This window comes from Quercus suber, unplaced genomic scaffold (genome assembly GCF_002906115.3).
Source record: "Quercus suber isolate HL8 unplaced genomic scaffold, Cork oak 2.0 scaffold_48, whole genome shotgun sequence".
Classification (NCBI taxonomy): domain Eukaryota; kingdom Viridiplantae; phylum Streptophyta; class Magnoliopsida; order Fagales; family Fagaceae; genus Quercus; species Quercus suber.
Window position 1 is genome coordinate 1,012,291 of NW_027069513.1, and position 15,111 is coordinate 1,027,401.

Below are 15,111 nucleotides of genomic sequence, written 5' to 3' on the forward strand. Positions count from 1 at the left end.
GAGTCAAAGATTGCCTTTGCACGTGTATATGTACATCATAAACAAACTATGAAAATATTATACTCATCCTAACCAAAAGCATCAACTAGCACACAATTTTGTCACAATCTTTTTCATAATTTGCTAAAGTTGACAGCGGCGGCTCCATTAATTTTTTTCCAAAATTAAAAACTTAAATTAAACAATATTTAATACAAAAAATTTAATATATCGAGATTATAAACAGAAAACATACATGCAAATACATAAAGTTTACAATATCTTTCAACAAGTTTTAATATCTAGATTGCATGATTATTTCATTATCAATGCTATCAGCTATATCACTTTCAACATACACAACCAAGAAATCATTTCTCCACTAATTGTCCATTTGATTACCAACATCCTACCTTAGTAGGTAACAACATGGCTATCAAGATTAGTGATAGGGGTTAGGCAATTTTTTTTTTTTTTTTTTTGAAGAGATAGGGGTTAGGCAATTAAATTGATGAACGTAAGATTCTACTTTCCAATTAGGAAAAAAATGTAATTATAATTAATAATATATGTTTAAAAAATTGAACAAAAGTATTTTTTGGACATAAATTACTTATAAAATACAATAATTATTATGCACCAAATTATAAAATACATGGAAAAAAAATAAAATTTCAAACAATTTCAAAATTTTTAATATATAAATAATAATAAATGAAAAAAACAATAGATCCATTTGGTTGTTTCCCAATGTTACCCTTTTTTTCATTCCCCAATACAAATTTTGGATTATTTGACTTCATAGCCTTAATAAGATATAAGAGGGGTTAATAGTTAAAACTAATAAAAAAAAAATTAAGAAAAGAAGAAGAAGAAGAAGAAGAAGAAGGAAGATAAATTTGAGTAGCTTTGGATCAGTTTGGTCGTGGTGAAATCAGGGGAGATAGAAAATGGGAGAGAGAAAATATGAGATAAAGGGGACTCTTGGGTTGTTTGGTTGGAATGGAAATTGGAAAGATTTTGATTAGGCCTAGGAGCTTTCTCCTGATTTGGAGAGAAACTCGGTTAATTTTGCTACTATCATCTCATTTACTCTTTTCTTTGCCCTAGAGTTGTAACATTCTAACAGGTATCTCTCTCTCTCTCTCTCTCTCTCTCTCTCTCTCTCTCTCTTTTCTTTTTTCTTTTTTCCTTCTATTTGTTTTTTCTTTCTTTGATGGTTTGTTCTCTCTCTCTCTCTCTCTCTCTCTCTCTCTCTCTCTCTCTCTCTCTCTCTCTCTCTCTCTCTCTCTCTCTCTCTGTTTTTTTCTTAATGTCATGTTTAGTATCAATCTATGTATTATTTTGGGAAAAATACCCATACACCCCCCTAAACTTTGAAGTAGTGGCAAAAAAAAAAACCCCATAAACTTTTATTTTGGCCAATTTACTCCTTCAACTTTATACACCTACCAAATAAATACTTCAGTTAGTTGGTGTTAAAAAACAAACGGGAAATATCAAAAAAGAAAAAGAAAAAGAAAAAAGAAAAAAGGGAAACTCATGTGAGAGGCAACTAACATTACCAAGGGTGAATAAGTTTAGTTGAGAGGGAGAGAGAAAGCTTGGATGAAAGAGAGAGAAACCAAAAGTCTAGAACTACCGTAGCAACCTTCTCTCCGGTGTCGGAGTCTTTTCTTCGCTGGTATGCTTTTTTTTTTTTTTTTGGGTAAAATATGATTTTGGTCCTTAAACTTTGTCAAATATTTTTTTTTAGTTTCTAAACTTTAAAAAGTTTTTTTTTTTTTTTCCATCCCTAAACTTTATAAAGATTTTTTTCATTAGTTTAGAGACAAAAAGAAGGATGAAAAAAGAGCTTTTTTCAACAATTTAGGGATGAAAAACAAACTTTTGGTAAAGTTTAAGGACATAAATAAAACATTTTCAATAGTTTAGGGACAAAAGATGGATTTGTTAATAGTATAGGGACGAAATAAGAACTTCTTAAAGTTTAAGGATGAAAACCAAACTTTTGATAAAGTTTAGGGATCAAAATAGTATTTTACCCTTTTTATTTTTTATTTTTCTACTCTGTGTTTTTACAATCCTCCATCTGCAAGTTTCTGTTGCAATGTTTTGGTTTGGTTTAATTTTCGAGCTTACCCTTACACTTACCCAAGTGTTTCAAGGCCTATGATGGATTGGGTTGAGTTGATTGTCTTAAAATTTCCATTCCATCAATTGTTTGATGAAATGCCTGAGAGAGATATGGGCAGTATTTTTGGTTTTTTGGTATGGGTTTTGGTTGTTTGGCAGGATTTTAGATGGGTTTGTAATTTCTTGATGACAATTTCCATGGTCAGGTTTATGTGGTTTCATGGCATATTTATCTAATTTTGAAAAAAGTGAGACGAACTTGGTGCTAATAAATTTTTAATTAATGGGGTTTGTCTATTTGTAAGTAAAAATTTTTGTTTTCGAATTGGTGGAGCTATTGTGAAGGACATGATTATGATAGTATTTGTTTTAGTCTGTGGGGTTTTTATTGATTTCGTTAATTTTTTTTGGAAGTTTGTTATTGCTTTGTAGTGGCCTAATTTGGTTTATGTCTAGAAACTTAGTTTCCATGATTGCCACTGTGAATAATTTGTATCGTTTTTTTTTTTATTTTATTCAAAGAATGATTAAATTGTCTAATTGATAGCTGTTAGAGATATCTTGTATATTCATGCTTGATTGCTAAAGGGTTCCAGCACCTAATGGAAGACTTCAATGCAGAAACCTTCAAATGCTTTGCCATTTGAGTTCTTCCTGATCATGTCCTTCACAAACCCTTTGAGCGTGGCATTACTAGGAACTATGATTCTCATTGGATTTGCTTATGTAGGCATTGCCCAACATATGGGAACCAGATTTAACCCAACTAGCCAAGCCTTTTTTGTTGTTTTCTTAACACCACTATTCTTTGCATGTGGCAAATGTCTAATTCATTGTGTTTGTTTCCAACCACTTTCACAAACCTGAATTTTGAAGTTTGTGATAGCATTTGTTCTTTGAAATGTATTTCTCCACTTAAGATGATTCTATTAGGCCAAATTTTGAAATCTCTAGAGCTACTGGTAGGATTGTGGTACCCTTAGCAGCATGTGGTTACTTAATCAAGCTTTAGTTTTACAATCAACTATTATGGTTTTCCTTTTTTGAGTCATATGGTGCAAATACCAGGTTTATGGTGTTCATTTGTTTCATTTTGGTTTCACTTATTTGTATTTGGTTTCTAAGTTGTGCATAGTCTAATAAATTTTTTTTTTTTTTTTGGTTGTGTAGGATCATAATGTATGTAACTACTCTGAGTGGCATGCCATTGAATTCACACCAAAGAGCAAAAGTGTTATTAATGGACTATTTGACACTGTTGATGCCCACTTTGGCAAGGAGGCCCAATAATAGGAAGAAGCCCAACAGTATGGGAGGGAATAAAGAAGAAGAATTAGCAAATTAAGAAGAAAACCATTTAAGCCCGAATGGTAGGAATAATAGTCCATAGGCCTGTAAAATAGCAAAAGGGCCTTGAAGAAAACAAACAGACCCAAAGGGGCCCAAAGAAGTAGTAAACCCATTGGGCATTATGTGAAATGGAAAGCAAGCAAAAATGAGACAAAGGAGCCCAAAGGAAGGAACTAAGCAAATGGGGTTGGTCGAAAAGCCTATAAACCCTGAAAGTAAAGGATATGGTAATTTAGGCCTGGGAAGCTCAAAAGACTTAGCAAGAGCCCATGAGAATGAATGATTGGAATGGGTCGGGGATGCCCGAGGATGCATAAAATGGGCCAAGGAAGCCCCCAAAGCGATGGAATGGGCCAAGGAAGCCCCAAAGCAATGAAATGGGCCAAGAAAGCCCAAAACAGCATGAGTACAAGCCCAACGCTAGTAGAGCTGAAGGAAAATGTACAACAAGTCCAAAAGAGGTCTAACAAGCACAAATCAAATAATAGCATTGTAGAAACAATGGGGCGGCATGGCAGGAGTGCTAACTGACCCGCAAAGAGGGTAAAGGTTGGATTGAAGAAGGAAAGGTTCATGCCCAAGTAAGACCCAGCCTAGGGGGGAAGCAAGATATAAAGAATGAAAGCCCTATGACTCATCCACACCACAAGAGGCTAAGAATGAGTGGCAGAACGTGCAGCAAAAGCCAGACAAGTCCTCAAGTTATGGCAAACGCATGAACAGCAGACAAGCCATGGACACACATGGAAGTGGAGAACGCACAAGGCTTAGGCACCACCCACTTCTACCTAGCCAATACATGAGTGGTGGGCCATAGGTCAGAGGTAAGAGAAGGCATGGTTTAGTGGTGGGGAGAAGAGGAAAGCTTATTCTAGGGTTCCTGCTCAAGCTCTTTTGGGAGAAATGTTCAGCTGGGATGACATACCACCCAAAAGAAGGTAAGATGAGCTGGAATCACTAGGTGCATACCATAGGGACTAGTAAGAGAGAATGCCGACCCTTATTCGGATGGGAATGCCACGGTGAGTAAGAAAAAAAAATAAAACTCTTTTGTCTGGGAATGAGATGTGGCATGGCTAGCATAAGTAACTGGTGATGGCTGGGTAACCGACAGACTAGTGGGTGGTTTGGGAAGGACACCTATACTAGGACAAAAGCAGTTAAGGGATAAAACATTAAAAACCCATCACGACAGGTAGTATAAAAAGGGCCTTAACTATGCATGGTAGGGAGAACAAGAAGAAGGGGGAGAACAGAGGAAAAGGAGAGATAAAAAAAACAAGAGAAAAAGAAGTAAAAAAAAAAAAATAGGAGGGAAAACAGGAAACTTAGAAAGGAAAAATGAATAAGAAATAAAAAATAGAGAATGAGTAAGAGTGTGATAGTGGGCATGTCTCAATAGACTATTCCCTTCTCTCCCTCTAAAAGCCTGCTCTCTAGTGAGGGTTAAGAAATTTAAGGATAAGCCATTTAGGCCCATTCTCTCAAAGTGGGCAATTTCTATGGCAGGGTTTCCTTGTGAGATTGCCCACATTGAAGAACGGTTCCCTTCCTAGACTTGACTCTATTGAGAAATCAAGCATGATAGACAAACCATCTTTCCTTTTATTTTATTGATCAAGCTTTAATATCATTTCCTTTTATTTTTATCTTTGTTATTAACTCATTTTTGTTGCATTTATATCAATGCATTATTTCCTCATTTACTAAGATCATGATTTAGCTTTTCTATTTTCTGGCTGATAGTAAGCATGTTCTTCTTACTTTCGTCATATTACACTTGTCTACCATAACTTCTTTGTAATAGTTTCCTCTGCCATGGGCACGTGTCCAAGGTCCTAGCAAAGGGGTCTAGCTTGTGCACAAGTTGGCTTGGGGTTTGTTGCAGTCAAACCAGTCCTGACTCTCCTACCTAGAATCATTGGGCTATAACGTGACAGGAAACAACCCAGCCTATAGTTGCGAAAAAGGCCCACCACAGACACTAACTGAAGGCTGGAGAACGAAGCTGGCATAAGAGGATCCCTAAATGGCTTTGGTTTCTTAAATCAATAGTGAGAGTGTGATAGAATTTTGTATGGGGTCCAAGTGTTAATGTTGGAAGTAGTCTTTACTTGCTGTAACTATTTATGTAGGCGTACTCAAAATTAGATGTAATGCACTATAACATGTTCACAACTATGTGACATTCAAGTTATGGAATTAATGGCATTCCATTATTGTATGAGTTCATGAGAAAGCTTATAGCTTGAAATACTAATGTAACAATCCATGGTGACAATACTTTGTCCCCTTTTCTCCACTTAACCTGTGCACCAGTTGCATATTATTTGTTACGTTCATGAGAAATAGTCTAAAGAAAATTATCAAGGATATACTAGAAATATATTCTATTAGGAAGAGGCCAATATATGGCTTGCATAAGTAATTGTAATTTGCATTAAGTCACTACAAGCTATGGTAAATTGCTCTCCTTAGCTACCATAAATTAAACTATCATTAAGTGTTTACAAATGGTAAATTGTTTCACAAAAAATAACCTAATGAATCAATAATTGCACTTTTCAAGCAGCATTAAAAAATATATATATACTGGCCTATCACTACAAGTCATACAAATTGATGATCATCATTTTCCTCAACTAACATTGACAATATCAATTTATTTGATCTCTTTGATATACATTAAGAGATGAAATACAAAACCAAAAGGTTTACATATAGTAAATTGTTCTCCTCAGCTACCACGAATTGTAATACCCAATAAATCAATAATTACACTTTTTTCAGCAAGTCTCTAAGAAAATTGAAATATTACTACCCACATTGCAGTTGCAAGCATGCTGAGATAGAGCCTACACATGATTTACTTAATCTATATGTAGATTGAAGAAGAAGAATAAGAAACTTCAATGGAGCTGGCCGTTTGAGTTTTCCAAATATATTTTAATGAAAACACAGATAAGACAAAGTATAAACAAAAAATTAATACAGTCAATAGATCCATTTGATCAATATTCCTAATCACTAAATATACACTTGCTCCCCTAACTTGAGCTAATCCAACTTCCATTTTGCAGTATTAAGATGCCTAGAAAGAAAGCCCCAAAAGTTGTTTCATTAGGTGTTGTGCTTTTCCTTTCACATACATGAGAAACAATCAAAAGCGTCATCAATGTCCTCTAATGTTTCATGCGGCGTTGCTACCTGAACTGTTAGCCTTTGTGAATCATAACCATTGTACAGGTTCATTAAATATCTTGAAGGATTGAAGCCGCTCAAAATCACTACAAAGAAAAAAAACTGAATTCAAATGCAATAGAAATAGAATCCAACGCAAAAACACAATCAGAGTCACATTCAACACTTACAGTCTACTGATAGGAGAAAGGAAAATGACAGCACCAAATGGGATACAGGAAGAAAGTAGTCCTCTCTAGAAAAGGCAAATACTACATAAACCAGACTATGGAAATTATCGTCAAGAAGCAAATCCATCTAAAATCCTACCAGACATCCAAAACCCAGTCGAGCACTGCCCATACCTCTCTCTCTGGCATTTCATCAAACAATTGTATAGCTACTCAAAACCAGTTTTGATGAAATGGAAATTTTGCCGCAACCAACTCTACCCAATCCACCACAGGCCTTGAAACACTTGGGGGTAAGTGTAAGGTAAGCCCGAAAATTAAACCAAAAATACTGCAGCAGAAACTCGCAGATGGAGGATTGGAAAAATAGAGAGAAGGTAAAAAAGAAAAAGAAAAAATTCATACCAGCGGAGAGAAGACTTTGGCACCGGATATAAGGTTGCTCTAGACTTCTGGTTCGTCTCTCCCTCTCTCTCATCTAGCTTTCACTCTCCCTCTCAATTAAGCCGATTCACCCTTGGTAATGTCAGTTGCCTCTCACGTTAAGTATCTTGTTTGTTTTTTAACACCAAACTAACAGAAGCACTGATTTGGGAGGTGTATAAAGTTGGAGTATTAGAGTATTCGCATTAGCAGTAGGGTTAAAAATTTAGCTTTTAACACAATCAAAAATTATTTTATCTATTTTAATTATACACATGCTGCAATAGCGAATTTATTTTAGCTTTCAACACAATAAAATAATATATCTACTATAATAAACAACAAGCAGAACCACCTACAACCGCCACTGCTACCGTTGCCGCCGCCGCCGCCGCCGCCACCGCCATCCTACAAAATCCATATCACACCATCTTACAAAATCCATATCACAAAATCCATAATCATCATCATCATCAATGAGAAACTGCCGTATTCATCTATTAAGAACATTAATCATCATCAGTGGAGTTAAAAATTTAGCTTTTTAGCTCTACCAAAAATTACTTTATCTATTTTAACTACACACTTGCTACAGCAGTAGATCCATTTTAGCTTTTAACACAATAAAATAATATATCCACTACAATAAACAACAATCACAATCACCTGCAACCGCCACCGCTACCGTCGTCGTCGTCGCCGCTGCCGCCGCCACCGCCATCCTACAAAATCCATATCACACCATCTTACAAAATCCATATCACAAAATCCATAATCATCATCATCATCATCAATGAGAAACTGCCGTATTCATCCATTAAGAACATTAATCATCATCATCATCACTGCAAATAGAAAATTCCCAATACATTCCTCCATTCAGATGTTATACCCAGCAAAAACAGTAAAAAAATAACACCATTTGCCCAAAACAATATAGCGACAACACCATTTTTCACCACAAAATAACACTAAACCCAGAAAAATTAAGCCAAAACAACAAACACCTAGGTGAAAAAAAATTCACTACAAAAGAAGAGACAGCATTGACTTGAAGTGAATCGGCTGGGACAGCGTGGGCTGGGAAGGCGACGGCGTGGGCTGGGATGGCGACGACATGGGCTGGGAGGGCGACGGTGTGGGCTAGGAGATGAGAACTTGATGAGAGAGATGAGAGCTTGACAAATGAGAGAGATGAGAGCCTGATGAGAGAACTAATGAGAGCTTATGAGAGAACTGATGAGAGCTTGATGAGAGAACTGAGCTTGAGAGTGATGATGAGAGAGAGCACGGTGAGATAGAATAAAGGAAATGAAAAAAAAAAAAAAGTAAAATGATGATTTTTAAAGAAACAGTTTCAGATCTGATTTTTTTATTATGAAACAGAATGATTTTTAAAGAAAGAATTTTAGATCTGATTTTTAATTATGATAAAGAATGATTTTTAAAGGAAGAATTTCAGATCTGATTTTTTATTATGAGAAAGAATGATTATTAAAGAAAGAATTTCAGATCTGATTTTTTATTATGAAACAGAATGATTTTTAAAAGAGGAATTTCAGATCTGATTTTTTATTATGAAAAGAATTATTTTTAAAGAAATAATTTTCAATTTGATTTTTATCATGAAAAATAATGATTTTTAAAGAAAGAATTTCATATCTGATTTTTTATTATGAGAATGATTTTTAAATAAAGAACTTTAGATCTAATTTTGTAATATGAAACAGAATAAATTTTAAAGAAAGAATTTCAGATCTGATTTTTAATTAACAGAGAACCATAGATCTAAGATTATATCATGAACATCCTAAATCTATATGATTGAACATGTGAATCAAAAAAATCATGGCATATTTTTTTTTATGATGAAACAAAGATTCAAAATAAAAATCATATCAGAAATTACTACTCACATATTAACATGGAAAGTATAGCTAGATACACATGCTAATAAAAGGAAAGAACACTCAAACATGCATATTAATAAAGGAGTAAAATTGATACCTACATCGATTACACAAACAAATTCTACAGGAGAATTGCTTTATCACCAAGCAAGAAAGAAAATCTTAAAGTCAAACTTCCAAAGTTTCTTTAACGTTAAGGGGCAGAGGGGTGCTGAATTTTGGATGGTCTCCTCTATTTATAGAGGTGTATCTGCTTAAAAAATAAGTTACGGTTGCTTAGAAAATCAACAGATACGAATTAGGTCAGATTTTATATTAAAAAAATCGAATTTCATGGGTCTAGACCTGAACTATTTGCATCTGGGCTCGATTTACAACCTATGCCAATTGGCACTATGGAAGTGCCAATTGCCACTTGCCAAGTGTCGATTGGCGCTCTTGGAGTACTAATTGGCACTCCTCTGTGCTCGGCCCAGTTTCCCCTTCTTGTACTTTTTAGGCTCTTTTTTGGGCATTTTTCTAGGCCAAGAATCGTACTTGGACATATTTTGAACTTGTATTCTCAATAAAATCCATTTTAACTTAATAATTAAATCTTTAAAAAATAATTATCTCAGAGATAATAATCTAAAATTTTAATTATAAATCCAATTTTATCATTATCAAATTATTCATTTTATTCTCCTACAACCAAACTTATTTTTAATCAAATCAACAACCAATCACAAAAATTTATTTAATTAATTTTAATTATTCACCAATCCAAATTAATTTCAATTAATCAAATGTGATCAATTCCACCCAAATGAATGTATGCAGACTATGAAAACTTGATCTTGTGATATCTTTCAATCCAACGGTCCAATTTGGAAACTGGGCATATCGTTGCAATCGTTTGAATCTCAAAATCATTTTTATGTAATGTGATAAATGATTTAATGCATGAAATGTAATTATGATTTTTGGGTACTTAGAATGATCATTTTAGTCATCTTCCAAGATTAAATTATGGGTGCAAAATTGAGTGTCTACACTTATGTCACTTATTATATTATATATAAGAAGTAATTTATTTGTAATAAATATTATTTATCATCAATTAAAATTAATAAAATAAAATTTATAAAATTAAGACATTATACATATTATTTTATTTTATTTCTATTTGGTATTATATTTATTAAATTTTTTTGTAAAACATTGAGAAAAAAATAATAGAAAAAAAATGTTCATAGATTCCCAGAACTTTAAGGTAGTGGTCAGGACACTCCTGAGCTTTTATTTTAGCCATATTAGCACTTGCAGCAGTGGAGCTAAAAAGCTATAATGCTATTTTAGCTCCACCAATATACCAAAAAAGCCTTGCAGCAGTGGAGACAATGTTATAATTTTTTGCTGATTTGCTACAGTACACATCTATCTATAGATGTGCACTGTCGCAGACATCTAAAAAAAAAAAAATTTATTCAACCTCCGATTAAAATAAAGCAACTTNAAAAAAAAAAAAAAAAAAAAAAAAAAAAACACACACACACACACACACACACACACACACAAACAAACCCAAACGGACAAATAACAAAGAGAGATCGGTGCTTATCGGAATGTGGATCGGAGTTGTGGGTCTCGCTTGATCAGAGCTCGTGGGTATGGGTCTTGCTTGATCGGAGCCTGATTGGAGCTAGTGGGAGCTGTGGATCGAAGCTGTAGATAGGAGCGTGGTCGGAGCGATGGTTCAAAGCTATGGATCGGAGCTCGTGGGAGCTATGGATCGGAGCGTGTGGGAGCTTGGATCGGAGCGTGGATCGGAGTGGTGGTTCGGAGCTATGGCGTTTGGTGGTGTAGATCGGTGCTCGTAGATCAGATAGATCGGTGCTCGGAGATCGATTTCAGCGTGGTGGATCGGAGCTCAGAGATCAGCTGAGATTTGGTGGTGTATCGGATGCGTATGGGTTTTGTGATTTGGAAGAGGAAGGCCAGAGAGATGGGTGTAGAGAGAGAGAGCAAGAAATCAGAAAAATGGGTAGAAAGAGAGAGAGAGAGCGCGTATTAAAGAGAGGTAGTTAGAGAGAAATAATAAAAAAATGGAGTATAATGAATATTTTATTGAAATATCTTGTAAAATAAATGAACTAATGTGGGTGTTTTATAAAAGTGAATGTGTAAAATAGAAAAAGTTGGATTTTAGTGTAAAAATGGATGTGTAAAATACACATACTGATGTGAATGCTCTTCTGTCCTTTTTGTTTCTAGTGATTGTTCTCACTTCATTTTGCATCTTCTTCATCGTTTTGGGATGCCTTAAAAGCTTTGTCATTGCCCACTCTAATACTGAGTATGTAGTGTTAGTACTGGCAATGAATGCATCCTATAACAACATGTGGTTAATATTTAAGAAAGTTGTTAATATGCATGAGAAAGAGCATGAAATATCATAGGTTACTTGAACAAAACAAGCCCCTTCATAGTTGACACTATTTTCAGTAAGATCCCTTCATTAGTCATTCTTATCCAACAACATTTAACACTTCACTAGTTTGGCAAACCCCGCCCTCCGTTAGTTTAGACTATTAGGTTACATGTTGGTCTCCTAATGTTTTTTTTTTTTTTTGCCAAATCAGTCACGTCATGTCATTTAAAACAAAGAGCACAATTGGTGCTTCCAAAATGACATAATTTTGGTAGGCTAATTTGGCAAAACAAAATAAACGTTAGCACGTCCGCGTATCACTTAACAACTTAAACTAATGGAGTGTGGAGCTTCACTAACATAACCAAACTTTAGAGTGTAAAATTCAGTTCCTCAAATTTTAGGGTATAAAATTAAAACCTCAAACTTTAGGAGTGTACTTTACCCTTCTTGTTATTATAGGCTCATGTGTAAGTGGTGTTATGGTGGGAAAAAATCAAAGTGGTGTCATTGACATGCACTTAGTTGAAGAGAGAGAGAGAGAGAGAGAGAGAGAGAGAGAGAGATGCTTACCAAGATTAGAGCCTTAATGCTCTGTCAATAGGGGAACCGTTCATGTTTTCCTTTTGAACCCAAAGCAATACATCCACGAATTCTTTTTGGTTTTCATTTTCTAGACTATGGTTATCACTCCCTTTCTTTAGAAAATTTATGTGATCTTCAATTACTCCTTCCAGAAAATCATCAAATTAATTGTTTAACCTCTTTCTCTGCTTTAGCATCTAAGTCATTGACACGGCTTACCCATGCAAGCCATGGAATATAATCCCTCATGTTAATCACACCCAACAACTCCCCCCCAAAAGCTCCTTAAGCTTCCTCCCACCTTCCCCGTCACCATACTTCCTTTCCAAGGTCACCCTACATACAGTATCATTAGTAAGCTTAGCAAACACTTTGCTTAAATTCACAGCCGAAGAGAACAAGACTGTTTGATTTTCTCAATCAGTAAAGATAGTTCCTCCTCTCTCACCACACGAAAGGATTGAACCCTTTTGTTACTCAAAAGATGTAGCACAAGTATAATTTTCGTTTGCCTCAGTACTCTTCGTATGGTGCCACTACAACATCTTTGAAATCATATGATAGTTTCCTAGACATTCTTGTTTTTGGGCTGGTTTGCAAAGATGTCATCATGGGTCTTTAAGATCTCTCTTGCAACATAAGTTGATGAGAAAACAAGGTTGGTACATTGCCAAATTGAATCAACATTAGAGGGCCATGGAGTTGAGCTAAGCCTTGGATGGGCGGTGAGGGTGCAAGCCAAGTTAGGGAAGGTTTTCAATGATTGGGAGCTTTGGTGGTTTTTTGTTGTTTGGAAGAGTGGAGGACAATTTGAATAAGAGAATGAAGACGAAGGCCAAAATACTTAAACAAAAGGATGTAGCAACAAGGGTGCTACTACTACATTTGGCCCTAAACATTGCAGGAAGTGTGACATTTTTTTCTCCCTGTCACAAGCAAGTATTTGTTTTGTTAGGAAAAAAACCTATATCCCTTCAATGTCTATGGGTGGATTAAAGTAAATGACTACCAAGCAATAACAATATATTTAAAAAAAATTTCAGCAAGCACCAATAGAAACATAATCATACAAAAACACCAAATCTTACGAGAAAAAATCTAGGGAAAAACCATGGGGCTACTCCAAAAAAAATCCACTATGAAAATAGAGATTAAAACTCTCAAGTTTTGCATAAACTTGAGTTTACAATAAACTAGAAATATAACAAATAAATTTTAAAGAGTAAATACAATCTCACCATAAAATGGGAGCAAAAATCTTCCCTTTTTTTTTTTGGTAAAAAGGAACTTCATTAAAAAACTAAACCAAAACAGAAACATCAGGCCCTAGGCATAGCCTGGGATGATAAAGGCCGTATAGGTTTGAGACATAAACATTAAACAGATTCGGGGGAGGGGAAGAAAGTACAAAAAAATCAGAAGAAAGCGTTGTTTCTAAAGCAGTAATGCAGAGGTCTAAAAACATAATGAGACCATATCTAAGGGCCCAAAACTCAGCTAAGAAGCTTGTAGTTGTCCCAATATTTCTGGCAAACCCTTTGACCCATATACCTGAGTCATCTCGTAGAATGCCTCCTCCACCTACAAGACCAAGATTACTTATAGTGGATCCGTCAGTGTAAAGCTTGAACCAGCTCCTATAAGGCCTCTCCCACCTAACCAGCCTTTCTAAACGAGAATTTTTAAGAGGGGCATTTTGAGCACAAAAGAAAAACTCCACTGCTCTGGATAATATCAGTATGAATGGGTGTAGAAGGGGTGCAGTTTTGAAAAACCACTTTGTTTATGTGAAGCCAAATGGACCAAATGCCAAAAGCAAATAGCGTATTCCATGGTATGGTGAAGGCACTTGAGAGAGACCTTTTCCTGCAATTATCTTCTAACCAGGATTGGAGGTCTTGAGAGAAAAAGAGGGGATCAAGATTGTGAGGCACAAGGTTCAACCAACAAGCAATAGAGAATAGGTAGTCCCATAACATATGTATTATAGATTCATCGGCTTGGAAACAACGTGGGCACATCGGATTAACCTGTATTCCCCTCTTTGCAAGCCAGTCACATGTTGCTATGCTATCGTGATAGCACATCCACACAAAAGATTGGATTTTAGGCAAGACTTTCATCTTCCAGATCCACTTTCCATTGAAGGCATTGAAAGAGTCAGGGAGATTACTGGCAAGGTTGTAGGCAGTGGAAATATTAAATTCCCCGTTAGATGAGGTAGCCCATATTAACCCGTCCTCCTCATTGGAGATGCAAGAGCATGGACTTAAAAATCTTCTATAGTTGCAACACTTAAAAATCCTCTAAGAAAGCTCCACCAATTTATCTTCTTTTGTGCGGCTTGAGCGAAGAAAATGTTTCCACCAATGTTTCTTTTTCCTTTCTTGGCATCACTTCTCATTAAGAGAAGTCCAACTTCTTATCAAAAAAAAAAAAAAAAGAAGAAAGAGAATGATTTCTCACAAGGCTTAGAGACAAGCCCATTAAATGAAGGTTGCCTTTAATTTCTCTCAGCTTGAAAGCTCATTTAGGAGAGCTTTGACAAGTTGTTGACTGGACCACACTAGGTGCCGCGCACCCAATATGTTTAAGTCCTTGGGAGGTAATGTCCTCTTTTATATTAGACTTAACAATAGCCTCATCAGTAGGGAGAACCATGGTTTTAAAAATCAGAATAGATCAATTGGTCTAACCTGTTGAACCAAAAATTGGCCATTAGTTCAGTCCAAAAAAAACACTAAAAACTAGTCAAAACCGATCAATAACTAGCCAAAACCGATCAAAAATCGGATAAACCCAACAACCGGAGGTAAATTTGGTTTTTAAAACCATGGTGAGAACTTGAATGGTGGCAAATTGTGAATGGTGGAGGTCAAATGATACACTTTAACCACTCATAACTCGCTATGTGATGAGTTGTTACAAAAATTGTGAAATTTTATGT

The 15,111-nt window shown here is 35.4% G+C and overlaps 1 long non-coding RNA gene and 1 pseudogene across 1 annotated transcript; both read right to left on the minus strand.

Annotated features, from left to right (window-relative positions):
• Window positions 1–6,439: 6,439 nt before the first annotated feature.
• On the minus strand, window positions 6,440–7,430 carry LOC136066839 (uncharacterized). The gene is made up of 2 exons (XR_010628343.1): window positions 6,837–7,430; window positions 6,440–6,752 (listed from the first exon to the last, which is right to left on the minus strand). It is a non-coding gene; the product is annotated as an uncharacterized LOC136066839 (long non-coding RNA).
• Window positions 7,431–7,588: 158 nt separating this feature from the next.
• On the minus strand, window positions 7,589–13,724 carry LOC112010348 (cytochrome P450 736A117-like; annotated as a pseudogene).
• Window positions 13,725–15,111: the final 1,387 nt, after the last annotated feature.